The sequence below is a fragment of the Ammospiza nelsoni genome, chromosome 24 (assembly GCF_027579445.1).
Source record: "Ammospiza nelsoni isolate bAmmNel1 chromosome 24, bAmmNel1.pri, whole genome shotgun sequence".
Lineage (NCBI taxonomy): Eukaryota > Metazoa > Chordata > Aves > Passeriformes > Passerellidae > Ammospiza > Ammospiza nelsoni.
In genome coordinates, this window is record NC_080656.1 from 284590 (window position 1) to 300471 (window position 15882).

The 15882-nt window shown below is 55.2% G+C and overlaps 1 pseudogene; it reads right to left on the reverse strand.

The window, feature by feature from the left end:
- Positions 1 to 15457, reverse strand: part of LOC132083488 (Fc receptor-like protein 3) — a 43455-nt pseudogene extending 27998 nt beyond the window's left edge.
- Between the last annotated feature and the right edge of the window lie 425 nt (positions 15458 to 15882).

Genomic DNA, 15882 nt, shown 5'->3' on the forward strand with positions numbered 1-15882 from the left:
GCTCCGAGGGTCCCGCGGGTTCAACGGCGTTTTCTGCTGCTGACTCTGGGGTCCGCTGCGGAGGCGCAGTCGCAGTCGCCGTCGCAGTGCAAACAGGCAGCAGAGGAGCTGGGAGAGACGGCGGAGCGTCGCTGTTGCTTAGCAACAGGTCAATCGCTGGAAGTGCTGCCTCTTCTGCCTTCTCCGACACAGGCTCTGGCGGGGGCAGGGAGGCCGGTGAAACCGCGGGCGGGACCTCCTGGAGAGGCGGAGATGGGATCTCCTGGAGTGACAGCTCTAGCAGGGCCATGGAGGAAACCTCAAAGACCGGTGCCGCCCCCATGTCTGAAGGCGGAGTCTGAGAGGCCGGTGCTGGCTTGAGCGGCCGCTCCCATTCCCCCGGAGAGAGAGAAGGGGGGGAAGGAGACGACTCCATCTGAGCATGCTCCGGAGAAAGAGTAAAAAAAACTTCTTCGCGCCGCGAAGTTTCGCCCCCCCCCGCTGTGAAGCAGGGGGGGCTGGGAAGAAAAATGTCCTCCCCCACCACATCTTCTGCCAAAGGTGGTGGAAATGGAGCTTGGCCATAACAATTAGAAATCCATTGAAAACAAGCTGCTCTGCGTTTCAGGACAGGGAAAAGCTTTATAAATGCTGGGTAGATGGAAGGCAACGCGCGTCCCTTGTTCCAGACGAACTGGAAAATGGAGTCCATGCACTCCCAGACAAAAGCATCTAAAGCATACAGAACTTCAGTAAAGAACCCAAAAAGCTTTGCCCATCTAAAGAACCCATAGATATCTGTTTTTGACAAAAAGCAACCATCTTCTCTGCACCAGTATTTCCAGAGGGCTATGAGCTTTTCCTCTGAAGGGGAGAATTGAATCTCTTCTGGCAAGGCATGTGTCTGCCATACAAACAGCCACAAGCTACGAAGGGCTGGTTCATCAGAGATAGAAAAGTGAACAGTACCTTTTGAAAGAGTCCAGCTTGCTCTGGCCAGCTCCACAGGTCTGCTGCTCTTTTCCATCATCTTTCCTGATGGTTTTCCAGAAGAAAGGTTCTCTTGTGGTCAGCCTTGGCTGTGAACTCTGTCCAAATCAGGATCTTCAGTTCTTCAGCTCCTGGCTTGAATCCACTTTCTGAGGTCACTTCAAAGCAACCCTCAAATGCTACACATACAGGATTTTTACCCAGTGCAGCAATTTTGCTCCTCTGGTCTTATCAGATTAATTTTTATTCTTACACGAGGGGTCACCAGATATTACAGCGCCTGTGTGGGCGCTGCTGATGAGAGAGAGACGGTGAATCTTGTTTCTTGAATCAGAAGGCTTGATTTATTAATATATGATATAATACATTATAGTTATACTAAATAGAATATATAGAGAGGTTTTGCAGAGCAGCTAGCTAAGCTAAGAAGAGATAGAAAAGAACCCACAACAAAGTTGTGGCCAAGGACTCAGTCCCCTGGCTTGAACTGATGATTGGCTCTTAATTATAAACATAGAAAATGAGCCAATCAAGGTGAATCCTATTGCATTCCACAGCAGCTGATAATAATTGTTTACCTTGTCTTCAGAGGCCTCTGGCCTCCTGAAGACACAGAAATCCAAAAGGAAGGATTTCTGTGGAGAAATGTCTGCGACATCAACTCCCACAGCGTGACGTGGATCCTGCTGAGGTAACTGCATATTGTCCAATGCTACTTTTTCAACCATGTGCTTCCAGGTAGCTTGAGACATTGAAACACACCATACTGCACTGGCTGAAACAGAATCCTAGCAAGGTGAACAATATCATAAGATGCGAGTACATCAGCATTTAGAACATGAATCACTTGCATCACCTGCGAAGAGTTAACACCATACTGATCTACTTTTGACTGAAAGTCCTGTACAACCCTCCATGCAAAAACCTGATCACTATCTTGTTGTCCTTAGTTAGGAGCAGCTTTGAAAAGAGGAAAAGCCACAAGCCCACCAGAAGCAGCAGCAGCAGCCATCTCCATCCTTTTAGGTGGACCTTTTTTCTCTAACAAATTCCAATCTCCCACTTCAGCTGCTTTCATTCTCACAATCTCCCAAAATTGCAAAGGGTGTCAAGGAGTCACAGCCCCCCTGCAGGGAGGCAGAGTCCAAGAAACAGCTGGCCTGAATCTGCTACGAGGTCTAACAGATTCTTGCATCTTTTTAGGTGTACTTATAACTGGCAGTTCTTCATCAGAACTATCACTAGATGAAGAAGGACACAATGTTAAGGATTGCATTTGTTCAACCAGTTCAGGAGGGAGGAGGGGAGAAGATGGATCAACAGGGGATTGAGCAGAGGCAGACAACTTGAAGGAGGGCAGAGAAGGGGTGGATGGCTCAGGGGAAAGTGAGGAGGGGGAGGGAGCAGCTGATGCACAGGAGGGGGAGGGGGGAGCAGATGGCCCAGGGAGAGACAAAAGGGCCAATAACCCAGTCTGTTTTTCACTTCACTTCTTCTGTAGCTTCATTTTTGCTAACTGCTGTGCAAGTGTAAGATACTTCGGTTTAGTACTCAGTTCAACTAACTGCTGAGCAGGTGAACTATACACAGGTTTAACGTCGTCTTTTGGAGATAAATACCAAGAAACACTCTTAGCCTGCCATTTGATTGTCACCATAGCAAACCCTGGGGAACCCTCCACAGCAGCTGCAGCAGCCTCCTTAGGGGGAGATTCATCAACAGGTTCAGCCTCATCCTCCTCCTCTACTTCAGTTTCTTGCTCCAATTCCTGCTCCTCCAGTTCCTCCCCTCTATCTTGTTCTGCTTTCCATTCCTTCAATGCCTCATACAACAGTCTCCAGGAAATAGCCAAATCGACAACCGTCTTCTCCCCCTTAGATATCACTTCCCATAGTCTCTTCCAAACCTTTTTCCATGCCCTGACACTGAAGGCATTGTCGGCATCAGCTCCAAAGTCCTGTGATTTACACCATATCAGTCAGCTAAGAAGAGCATAATCAGAAGCTTGAACATTTTTCCTCTTGAATAAAGTTTTCCCCATGGACGAAACAGTCTTTTCCTCCTTTGATAAATTATGTCCCATTATTTTTTGTATATAATCACACACCTCGAATCAGATGTCTGAATTAGGTGTGGACCTCCGCAGCATCCTTGCTGCCTTCACTCATTTTTACCCTTCAACTTTTTTCTTGCTTTGTTCTTTCTGTTTTTTACAGTCCAGTTGCAATCACAGCGGACGGGCAGCAGATGTCGCTATAGAGTGCGACACGGCGCAAAACACCACAACTCCATCAGAAGGGTGTAAAAGAGAGATTTATTATAACAACATGTTGCTTTTATAGTTATTCAATATATTTACATTTAGTTAAGAGACACGTTCACTGCCCGTTGGTCATAAGAAAGAAACAAAGTTCTCAGTAGGTGAACAAGGAGCCATGTCAATTCTGTGAGCCAGTTAGCGTCTGTCTCTTCTAACACCGGCACCTGCAGCACTGGGGTGGCTGTGGGACAGGAGGGTCTCGATGGCAACAGAAGGAACCAGGGGTCCCCCATTGCAATAGAGTGCTCTTGTCACATTGGGATGCACTGGTGTGTGCAGGGGATGCTCCAGTGATGCTCTGGGATGTCCCTGTGTGCAGGGAATAGGCTCTGGTCACACAAGGGGTGTGAGCCATGAAGCTGAGCTCACCCAGAGCTCTCAGGGTTCCTGCTGTTGTCAGGGTATGGGCACAAAGAGCTCTCACCATTTACAATGTGCATGGAGGGGCTGAGCCCACTGCCAGGTGTGTCACACATGTAGGTGCCACTCTAGCTGATGAGACAGGGCTCGTGTCCTTCTGGCCACGAGAGCTGCCCATTCCTGTGCCAGGTGGTGCCACCAGGTGGCCCCAAGCCCTGGCAGGTCAGTGTCACCCTGTCCCACAGCACCGCCAACCTCCAGGGGGGCTGCATGAGGATCTGGGTGGTCTGGACACCTGTGGGTGACAGGGGACACCAGCCTGCCAGGGCCATTGCAGGGCCAGGGACAGTGGGGTGGGGCCATGGCATCTCCCGAGTACTCACCAGCGAGGCCAAGGGTCTGGGCTGGAAGGGAGAAGGGACAGGGCTGGGTGGGGGTGGCACTGCAGGAAGAGGACCACATGGGGGACAAGGTGTGGTTGCTGTCCCCAAACTGTCCCCTTTGGGACACTGGTTCTCATGAGAAAGTGCTCAGGAATGGTCCCCAACAGGTGTGATGAGGCCGGGGACATGTCTGTGCCCCAGCTGCCCACAGCCACATCTGTTGGGAATGGTTTCCCTGGGGATGGGGACAGTGTGGCCACTCTGGGTGGAGGAAGGAAGTGGTTCTCGGGGCTTTAGCTGGTCAGAGTGACCCTGAGAAATGTTAGAAAGTCTCTTTTCCCAGCCCAGTGCTCAAAGAAGGAGTCAGAGCTCTTCAGTTCTCGGTCTCAAAGTTGTTTATTGTTCCTTATCTATAAAATTCTTTCTCCTGTCCAGCTGAGATCTGCTGAGCAAGACAGACTGAGGCATTCTGCCTGCCCCCAGGGTGGTGTTATCTTTTTATATTAAAAACTACATGTACAATATTTACAATTACTTTCCAATACCTATCACCTATGTCATGCAGTGAGCTTCTACTCTAAACCAATCTAAAAGTGCCACCATCACAGCAGAAGATGGAGGCCAAGAAGAAGAAGGAGAAAGGCTGGACACACCCAGATCCCTCCATCTTGCCTTCTGAACCCCCATTCTAAAAACCCTAAAAAATTTATTTTTCCACCCGTGACCAACTCATTAATATTCTACTTACACTTTTGTGACTTGCAGATCTTCATATAAGGTTGGTAACTTTTGCCATGGGTCATAATCAAAACCACCAGCATCTGGGGCTCTGTGCCAAGGTCTCTGAGCCCCCTGGCTGTAGTCCTGGCCATCCAGGACAGCCAGAGGAATGTCCTGAATTCCAACAGCGGTGACACCACAGACACCTGGTGATAGCATGGGTCATCCCCACCAGCCTCATGACACCTGTCCCCATGGCCATGTGCCCATGGCCCTGTGGCCATGATGTTAGCGTTCAAAAACACATAATCACGGGGGATTATATGCTGTGCTTTTTATTAAGAGCTCTGGGAATCGGGGTATATTCAACCCAAATATGACTCCGACCATACATACGAAATGATCATGTTTTATACTCTATCGTTACATAACTTTCATGTTAATTATTAAACTTATTTTGTTCTATTGTATACATAAATTTAGCTCCTCTCTGAATTTCCAACATAGTTTCTCACTATTCTTCTTATGGATATATAATAATTACATTTAATTACTAAACAATCATCACATCTAACAATTATATAATTTATCATACTGCTTACGCAGGTGCAGTTGATCTGGGAAAGAACAAAGCCTAACATTTTAGATTCTATCTTTAACTTTTTCCAGGGTTCCACTATCAATGATTCCATTCTGATGGTAGCAGTCTACATGGCCCACCTGAATGGCGCAGGTCCATCTGTCCCTGTCCCAACAGGCGCCCCAGCTCCAAGGTGCCTGTGGCCATATCCTTGTCACCACATCCCCTTCTCTCCATTCCTCTCCCTACATCCCATTCCCACAGACCAGCTGCCATATTCCGGTCCCCTGTTCCTGTCCCCACAGCCACTCCACAACTCTGGTCACACTGGGCTCCATGCCCATGCACTGGTACTGCTGGCCTTGGGGACCTCAGGGGACCCTGCAGCCCCCTGTGCCCCCTCCCCACCAGTCTCTGCCTCACCAGGGCCCATCTCTGGGGCATCAAGCCCATGCCCAGGGCACTCATCCACAGGAGCAGCACCACCTTCCCAGCCATCCCAGTATCCCCAGCCATCCAGGCTGGCTGTCATTCACTGCCAGGGCCACCTGTCCCCTGGGTGGTGGCTCTTTGGCTAAGGGAGAAGGAAGCGAGGTCAGATCTCACCCCCATGTGTTGGTGGCACGTTGTGGGGGCAGGGTGGGCACAGGGTGTTCCCAGGACTGGGGCAATCAGGGAATGTAGGGAGTAAAGGATGGGTGTACCAGGGAAAGGGTTAACCCAGGAATGGGGTCCTGGGAGGGATGTCCTGAGGGAATGAGGGTTCAGAGAATGGGGATCCTGAGGAGGGGGACCGAGGAGATTGGGGTGCCTAGGAATGGGGGTCTCCATGGGTGGCAGGCCCAGGAATGGCGTTCCCAGGGACTTTGAGTCACAGGATCTAGGTCCTAGGGATGGGGGTGACAGTTGGGGTGGGGCCTGTGGGAGTTGTGGTCCTGGGGGAATGGAATGGGGACCCATGGGATGGGATGAAGGGAAGGTGGATCCTGGGCCATGGAGACGCTGAGGAATGGCAGTCATGGGATGGGGCTCCCAGGGGAGGAGGACCCTAAAGAATTGGGGTCCCATGGTTGGGTTCTCAGTGGAATGGGGGTGCCAGAGATGAGCAGTGGCTAGGTGGGCATGGGGGTCACAGCTCCTTCACGGGGTGCCTCAGATTTGGGGGACACCCAGGGTCCAGCACAGGCCCATGGGGTGCTTGTGGCTGGGGGTGATGTGCACCACAAGAGGCTTCCAGAAGGTTCCAGAAGATTCCAGCTCTCTGCTGTGGGTGATGCAGGTGCCCAGCTGTGCCCCCCACAATCCTTTCACTTCATCTTTTCTGCAACAGAAGGAAGAGGCCGTTTGTGCTTAGGGTCAGAGGAGCAGGGTGCTTCTGTTCTGGGGGGGCACATCCAGGAAGTTCCTTTCTTGTTGTTGTTCTGTTCTGGGGTGACATGTTCTCAGGGGAACCTGTCCCAGGAGTGACACATTCTAGCAGGGTGTGTCACTGTCCCAGGGGTGGGACATCCTGTGAACCCTTTTCCTGGGGTGGGGCTCTGCCCACCCCCACTCCTCGCTGGGACATAGTGACCTCTGGGGTGCTGCAACTTGGGATGTGGCCTGCCCCCTCTACAAACACCCTTAAGGGCCCCACCCAGTTTGGGAGCCCTCAATCCGCCTTTTAGATTTTTAGGTGCAACACGCAGCCCTCCAAACCTTTCCATGTGTGAGAAGCCCCCACAGTGGTGACAGTGGGGGGGTGTCAGCTGGGGAGGGCACAGACTTCCTGAGACCCCCCAGCAGCCACCCCATCCGTCAGGGTCTCAGCACTGGGAGCCAGATGAAACACTCATGAGCCCACTGAATGTGTCCCACTTGGTCCACAACCCCAAGGACCATCCTCCCCTCCCCTGCTCAGCACTGGGATGCAAAACTGCAGATTTTTTCCCCCTGGAAAAGTGGCTGACTTGGCCCCAAGATTGCTGCTACAGGGCTGAGATACTGCCGAAGTCTGGAGCTATTTGTGCCTACCCCCTTGTGAGAGTCTGTCTGAATTTTCCCTCATCTGCCTCACAATCGTCATTGGGGCGACCACTGAAGAGAAGACCCCCCCCATCTAGAATATCTGGCTCTGAAGGAGAAAAGTCACACGCCAAAGGCCCTGAGACCTGAAAGCTCAGTGTTAAGCTGTTGTTTTCACAGGTGTGTTTGCTGTGTGCTAAGAAGGGGGCACCATGCCCCGTTTGCAACAATAGCAGTTCTGGAAGCTGTCCCAGCTCTCGGCCTGGCTGGACTTCTCCTGAGTTTCAGATGGTCTCTCACAGAAGACCTTCACCTGTTTTACAACCACCGTGACAGACAGACTGAGATGTAAGAAGCCTCTCCATCAAGGACTGAGACATGAAACTCCTAAAACGCCCCTCTGCTCCTTCCAAGAACTGGGACTGAAACCCTCAACCCAGGGGGAGGAGTGTGGGGGAGGCAAGCTGACCAAAGCAAGATGTTTGCCTGCAGATTGTGACCACTGGACCACTAACACAATGGTTCTTGCCTGGTGCCTAGCTTGGACTCTGTGTACCCCCCTTTCTATTCTTCCCCCCCACGGCCTTTGTTTCAGTTGCGAAATTTATTCTCCCTTCCCCCAACAAAAAAGAGTATAATTGGGGTGCAATTCAGCTGTGCCTTTGAGATCTCCCCAGCGTAACAGGCGGACCCTCAACTGGACTAGACGAAAGGACCTCATCTATGCGTTGGTAGCTATATCCCCCCTTTTTTTCTCTCTCCTGTCTCTTTCACTATCTTTTTCTCTCCCTTAATCTGTCTATCGCATTGTTAATGTGGTTATTTCAATAAAACTGCATTTGTTTTGAGTATCACTGCAAACCCCCTTGTACCATATTGGTTTTTGCACCCTGAGATCACTTCTATGAACCGTCAGGTCATCTGTTCACAAGGACGGATCCTGACATCCCTGCCTTTCCTGTTCCCCATAATCCCCCCCATAGGATTTCTGTCCTGGGGCTTGGGATGATTTGGATTTCTTGGGTTTTGGGAGAAATTCTGTTCCAGACTTCTCCATTCTTGCTCATCCTCTGCAGGATCTGACCCGACAAGTGCAGTTTGGGAATGGAGAACCAGGCAGGAAAGGGATCCCAAACTCCTGCTCCTTGAAGCCAGTGGCCATCCAAGGATGGGACCCAGCCATGGCCCAGCCCCACTGCACAGGGATGGCCATTGCCCAGCCCTGCTCTGCCCAGCCCCAGGGGGCAGCCAGCACCTGAGGGTCCCCCTCACCTCCTTGGCTTTGATTCTGGCAGCTTTAGAGCTGCTGCAGAGGTGAGAATTCTGTGGGTGGAAAAAGGCCTGCCTGTGGTTTGCTCAGCCCTGCAAGAAGCACAAACCCCATGGGGAGCCCAAGCAGTGGCTCTGTGAGGGCCTTTGGTGGTTTTCAGAGCAGGGCTGGCTGGAAACTCCTCCCTGTAGGGGCAGCTGTGTGGGAATAAGTCCGGAAATGCAGCAATTTAGTCCCTGTCTCAAAGGGACCGAGAGAGCCCCTGCCCTACTGCAAGTGTCACAACACTTCCTGCTCAAAAACCTGACTGGGTCCTCCTTCTGGAACAATACCTGCAACTTCTGGAACAAAACCTGCAACTTCTGGAACCTCATGGAAACAATGTTTGGGTTCTGGCTCGGCTGCCAGACAAGAGGGAAAAGTGTGGAAATACTGAGCAATGACTCTGCCCTGTGGCTGTGCTGGGGCTATGGGGAGTGAGCCTGTCTGGATTCCAGGTGTCCCCAAAGCTGCTCCATCCCTGCCCTCCTCACCTGCACAGGGCACAGGGAATAGACAGGACGGCTCCACACCTGCTGCACCCCTTCCAGGGTACCCCTCCACTTCCCAGAGCTGTGGGGGCCTTACCCTGGCAACGTTCGGTCCCGACACATCACAACAGTGGCTTTGGACACGCTGCCACAGTCGGTTCGGACACCCCGTGACCGTCCCAGCACTCGCAGCGCGATGGCAGCTGGGCCCCTTCCAGTGCTCCAGGACCACCATTGCGGTCCCTCCTTTCTGCAGACCCCACCGCAGGGTCTCTGCTCCCCCCTGTCCCGGGGTCTCCCCTCCGCTGTTTCGCTCCCTCCATGCTCGGGGCTCCCCAGTGGGGTCCCGGTTCCTCCATCCCAGCCCCTCCCACCCGCTGCCCCCGGCCCCTATGGCCGCCCCCCGAGAGCCCCGGGGCCGGCACCGGCAGAGGCTGCCGAGCCCCTGCAGGATGAGACGTTCCTGGGGCAGCGCCGGCTGAGCGGGGCCCGGCTCCCTCACGCCGTCCTTGCCCGCAGCACTCGGGCTCAGGCACAGCCGGGCTGCTCTTTCGGGATGTGCCGACAGCTCCTGGAGTGTTGCCCTTTGTCTGGAACGAGCCCAGGAGCACCCGAATCACCCCAGGACCTCCTGTGAGGCTGTGCCCGAGCCCTGAGGGGTTTGGGAGCCGATGGGTGTCACTGCTCTGTCCCAAATTCTGAGTGGAGCAGGAACGACAAGCGGTGCCCCAACATGGTCCAGCCCCGTGGCCCTCTCCTAAACACCCTGCAGAATTCCCGGCACTCCTGCTCCACCTGAATGTCCAGGTGCTGTTCCCATGGGCCCCCTGCTCCAGCCGCTCCCGCCTCAGCTGCTGCTCCAGTTTGGTCTTCCTGGCCGGCCAGTAGGAAGCAGCGGCGACATGGCACAGGCACAGAATAATCTCCAGCACCAGCAAAAACCTTCCGGGCAGCCAAAAAAGCTTCTTGTGGGCAGAGCTGGCAGCCTCTGACCCCCAAATTGTGTCCAGTGCTGCCTTGTGTAGTCCAAAATCCCCAGGAGAGGCAGCAGAGCCTTGTGTTTGTGAACAGGGATGCTTTAGGTGCACGGCTGAACTTTAGCAACCCCGGCCCTAATTACAACGCCTCCTTAAGGTTCTGCAGCTCGCAGAGCAGCACAGGGACATTGGCCCAAACAGCCCCAAACAGCTCCAGTTTTTCCCCATTTTTCCCTCCCAAGGCACTACTCCCAGTCAGGGCTGTCCCTGTGCTCCAGCTGCTGCTGCAGTGCCCTCAGGGCTGTGGCTCTGCTTTCCTCCTCCTCCCCCTGAGGCTTGTGTCCTGACCAGGGGTGTCCAAGGGAGAGCAGGAATTCCAAACGTGCTCTGGAGCCCCTGGAGGAGTCCTGGCAGAGTCAGCACAGAGCACCAGTTTTCCTCAACACGCTTGGGCAATTTAACAATCCCAGATCTGCTGTGCCAGAGCTGAAGGAGGAAAAGGGAATGAAAAGCTGAGGGTTTGCTGGAATTGTGGTGTAAAGCCATCAGAGGTGCTGCTGTGGACCTGAGACCTGTCTGGATTAAGCCACTGCCTTCCTTCCATTCGGAATCATGGAGAGCAGTTGCGGGTGTTGCACAGGGCGTGTGCCCGGCCCCAGGACACTGCTACACTGCCAGTGGGCACTGGGATCCAACCTGCTGCCTTGACGGCTTCTGCCCGCTGCTGGTGGTGGTGCCGGGAGCGATTGGTGGCCGTGAGTTTGCAAAAGGAGCGATTTCCCCTCCTGCCTCCCGGCCGAGGCCGCCATGGCCCCTGAGGAGATGGAGCTGGACCGGGGCGCCCCCTGCTGGCCGGGAGTGCTCCCTGCAGCGCCCCCTGCTGGCCGCGGTTATAACTGCCACAAAAACCAACAGCACTGAGCAGGAGGGAAAGTTCTGGGTTTGTGTTCTTTGTTCTGTTCTGCTTTCTAAGTTTCCTAGTAAAGAGCTGTTATTCCTTTTCCTACACTTTTGTCTGGAAACATCTTTATTTTTGAAATTAAAAAACAATTTAGACATAGGTCTTCTTTTCTTCCAGCAACGTTCCCACTTTCTTTGACAGATATTTCTCATTTAAATGAGTTGCCAACTCCTGGGTTCCAGTGTGGATGGGACAGACACCCCAAGAGGAGACAAGGTCAGGGACTTGGCCAGCTCATGCTCTTTCTTTTAAGCCAGTTGGCCCAACAAGGGCCCTCTCCCCAGGTGGCACTTCTGGTCACATGGCCACTCAGGAGCTGGCTTTGGCAGAACGTCAGGCTGACAGACTGATGGACAGCTGGGGCCCTACCTCACCAAAAGCAAGGCCTGACCCACCCCTGCCACACGCAGCTGTTCCAAAATGTCTCCAGACATCAAACTTGTCCTGTCTCTGACATCCCACCCTGTGCCATGGCCTGAACATGACTGCCCTGGAAAAGGGGAAGGCTCTGGAACCCCTAAAGGGCCTTTGTGACATCATTGTGCGGGGAACACGGCTGAGGAGGGGTTTGGGACCGGGGAAAAGAGAATCCAGAGCCTCCTGAAGGCTGCTTTGGCCATCAGAGCAAGGAAGGTCCAGGGCCCTGCCAGGTTCCTCTGGTGGAGGAAACGTGCTGAGGGAAATGTCTAGGGTTTGTTCCTTTTTGGTGGCTTTCCATGGAAATTGTTCCTTCTGTGACAATTCAGACTCTGAATCTTGTTGCTGTTGCTGTTGCTTTTATTCTCTCTTGCTGCTGTTTCAGGAAATTGTTCTTCTCTCAGCCCTTTGAGATCTTCATGCCATTACAGGGAGGCAGAGGGGCAGTTTTTAGTGGCAGCACACACACGAGTGGGTGCCCATGGGTGGGGATCCCCAGTGCCCCCAGTTCCCCCCCAGTGTCACAGCACATTCCCGTAGATGTCATCGGGTTCCCATGGTGGCACCTGGGGTCCCCGCAGCTCCGCGTAGGTCACCTGGGGATCCTGGAGGGTGGTGGCATGGGGGGACGCTGCGAGAGACACGGGCTGTGGGATCTGGGTGGGGTGACACTCGTGGGTGACGTGTCCCTCTGTGTGTGTCCCCCCTCTACTCACCCCCTGCCCTCTTGGTGACCACGACGTGGGTGTACAGCACCTCCCCCTCCTCTGGGGTTGCCGGTGGATCCGGGGGGGCCCTGAGGGAATAAAGGGGATGTGGGGGAGGGGATGGGAGGTTTTGGGAGTTGGGCTGAAAAGGGAGAGTTTGGCTTGAGCCTCCCACTCACCTTTCCTGCTGCTTCCTGGCGGCTGCAGAGGAAAGAGGGGAGGAATGGCTGTGGGGTCCCAGGGCCCTGAGCCCTCACAGAATTCTTGAAACCCCTCGGGACCCCCAAGAACTCATGAAGCTCTGAAGCCCCCCAGAACTCATGAACCTCCCGAGTGCCTCTTACAAACTCAGCCTCAGGAACCCAAAGCCCAGCAGGGACAGAGACCACCAAACACTCAGAAGGCCCCTGAAAGAACCCACAACATCCCTGCAGGACAATCCAGCACGTCTCCAAACCCTTCAGGACACCCAGACAAGGACACAGTTCTGGGGCTGTGGGTACTGCCCTATTGCTACCCGACTCTAGGAACCTCTACAGCTCCCTGGGACCCCTGTACCCCCATTGTCACCCACACAAACGGTGCCCCTGGTGCCAGGCCACAATGACACCCACGAGCAGGAGCAGGAACAGAAGGGCCCCACCGACCCCTGCAGCCACTGCAAGAAACAGAGGGGGACACATCAGGGTCACCCATCACCCCAGGGGGCCTGCACTCCTTGATGACCCTGTGGGACCCCACCTGTGTCCCTGTGTGTTCCTTTGTCCCACGGTGTCACCTCCAGGGCCAGCTCAGGGCTGAGTGCCCAGAACACGCGGTGCCCATCCTGTCCCAGCTGGTTGGTGGCCATGCACTGGTAGGTGCCCGAATGTCCCACATCGATGTCCCTGAGCTCCAGGAGGGGACCCCAGGCTACCTCCTGCCCATTGTGCAGCCAGGTGAAGGTGACAGGGGCTGAGCCCACCTGCACTGAACAGCGCAGGGTCACATTGTCACCTGCACGCACCTGGTGTGACAGGGGACCGGGTGTGATGGTGGCATTGGCCACGGGCACTGCAAGGGCAGAGACTGGGATGAAGCCATAGGGAGGGGCTGGCAGCCGGTGTGGGGGTATAAAGACAGGGGTGTGGGTGTGGTGAGGGATTTTGGGGATGGGATCACAAGACGGAGGGGCGAAGGGACAAGGGGAGTGATGGAAGTACCCAAGAAAGGTGTCAGCGGGACATGGAGATGCTCAACCAGGGGACCCAAGCAGGCTGTGGGTGCTCCCTGTGCCCATCCCTGCACTCACTGCACACTGTGACGTGGACCCAGGCGCTGCTGTTCCACACGGCCCTACCCTCAGAGTGCACCTGGCAGCTGTAATTCCCCGAGCGGGAGACCCCCACGGTGGGCACCAGCAGCTGCAGGGACCCCTGTGGACCCCCCACCACCTGCCCGTCCTGGTAGAACACGTGCAGGAGGGGGGCTTGGGGCTGCAGGGGGCTGAGGGTGCTGAGGCAGCGGAGATTCAGGGGGGACCCCACGGTGGGCTCGGGGGGACCCTCCAGCCCCGGCACTGAGAAGAGCTCAGGGAAGGAGAGGAGAGGTGAGGACTGTGACTCTGAGTGCACTGGGAAGGGGTTTTGGGATGTGAGGAGATTGGAGTTCCACATGTGAGGGTGCTCACCATGCACTGTCACTGTCACTGTCACTGCTGCTGACTGAGATATAAAGGACCTCACCAAGCCCTTGCAGCTGTAGCTGCCGCTGTGGTTCAGCTGCAGGGGGGACAGGGATAGTTCAGTCACATTGACGGGTCCCCTCAGATCCTTCTCGTCCTGGTAAAATCGCACCTCGGTGACCGTGTTGTTAAACCAGCCCCGGCAGCGCAGCGTCACCGTGTCCCCCTCCAGCAGTGGCTGTGCTGGCACCTGCAGCACCAGATCATCTGTGGGACAGGAGGGTCCCATCTCACTGAGAGGCTCAAGACTGCTCCGAGGTGGGTGCCCCTGGCACCAGGGACATCTGGGTGCACTGGGATGAACTGGGATGCACTGGGATGTCCAGGTGTCCTGGGGACAGGCTCTTTTCCTCAGAATCATGGGGTGTGAGGCCACCCACTGAGTGGAGCCGACCCAGACTTGTCAGGGGCCACGTGAATTATTAAAGATACCCCCTCACCATCTGAGACTGTCACAGGGGGGCTGCGGCCCGTGCCAGGTCTGTCACATGTGTAGGTGCCGCTCTCGGTGACACTGAAGCGGTCATGTCCCTCCTGCCACCAGTGCTGCCCATCCTTGTACCAGGTGGTGTCACCAGCAGTCCCCGAGCCCTGGCAGGTCAGTGTCACCTGGTCCCACAGCACCGCCGGCCTCCAGGGGGGCTCCACCAAGAGCTGGGTGGTCTGGGCACCTGTGGGTGACAGGGGACACCAGCCTGCCAGGGCCAGTGTGGGGCTGGGGACAGCGGGGTGGGGTCATGGCATCCCCTGAGGACTCACCAGCAAGGCCGAGGGTCTGGGCTGGAAGGGAGAAGGAACAGGGCTCAGTGGGGGTGGCACTGCAGGGACAGCAGCACAGGAGCAAGGGGTGTGGTGGCTGTCAACAAACTGTCTCCATATGGACAGCAGTTCTTTTGAGAAAGTGTGTCTGGGTGGTCCCCAAAAGATTTGGAGAGGCACAGAGACAGATCTGTCACAGCCACCTGTGCACCACATCTATGTGGCACAGACACCTTGGGAACAGGGACAACAAGGTCACCCTGGAATGAGGGAGAACTTGGGGACTCTGTGGACACCCTGGGCATGAGGACACCATGGACACAGCCCATGCTGGCCCAGGTCACCCCCACGAGCTCATGATCCCATCCCCATGATCCCATCCCCATGGCCATATTCTCACCATTCTTGTCCCCTTCTGTCCGTGTAACCCAATTGCCTTGTCACTCTCCCCAGAGCTACCTGAGCCCAAAGGTGCCAGTCCCTACATTCCTGTCCTCACATCCCCATCCCCAAATTCCTGACCCCTCTTCCTGTCCTCAAAGCCACCCTACATCCCCAGTCCCACCCAGGTCCACTGTGGGTAACATGGACTGGCACTGCTGGCATTGGGGACCTCAGGGGATCCTGCAGCCCCCTGCGCCCCCTCCCCTCCCTATCCCCAGGGTGTCAGGCCCGTGCCCGGGGCACTCACCCCACAGGAGCAGCACCACCTTCCTGGCCATCCCGGTGTCCCCAGCCATGTGCACTGGCTGTCACTCGCTGCTGTGGCCACCGCTCCCCTGGCTGGCGGCTCTTTGGATGAAGGGGAAGGAAGCGAGGTCACATCCGTCCCCACGTGTAGGTGGCCTTTGGTGGGGGCAGGGTGGCCACAAGCTGGGCACAGGAAGGAGATGAGAGTAGGTGGGACAAAGTGGGACATGGGGTTCACAGGAAGGGAGGGCTCGGTGGGTTTGGGGAGCCAGGGATGCGTATGCAGGGGAATGGGGTTCCTGAGGAGGTGGAGTCATGGGTCTGGGGGTGCCAAGGGTGGGGGGGACTCAGGGTTGGGAGTCCAAGGGGAGCGTCAGCTCCAGGGATTTGGGGTCATGGTCTGGGGATGCTGGGGGAATGAGGGGTTCTCATGGGAATGGGGGTTCTGGGAGAATCAAGGTCCTGGTGGAAGGGGGATTTCAGGGGATAGAATTAACAGGAGAGGGTTCCTT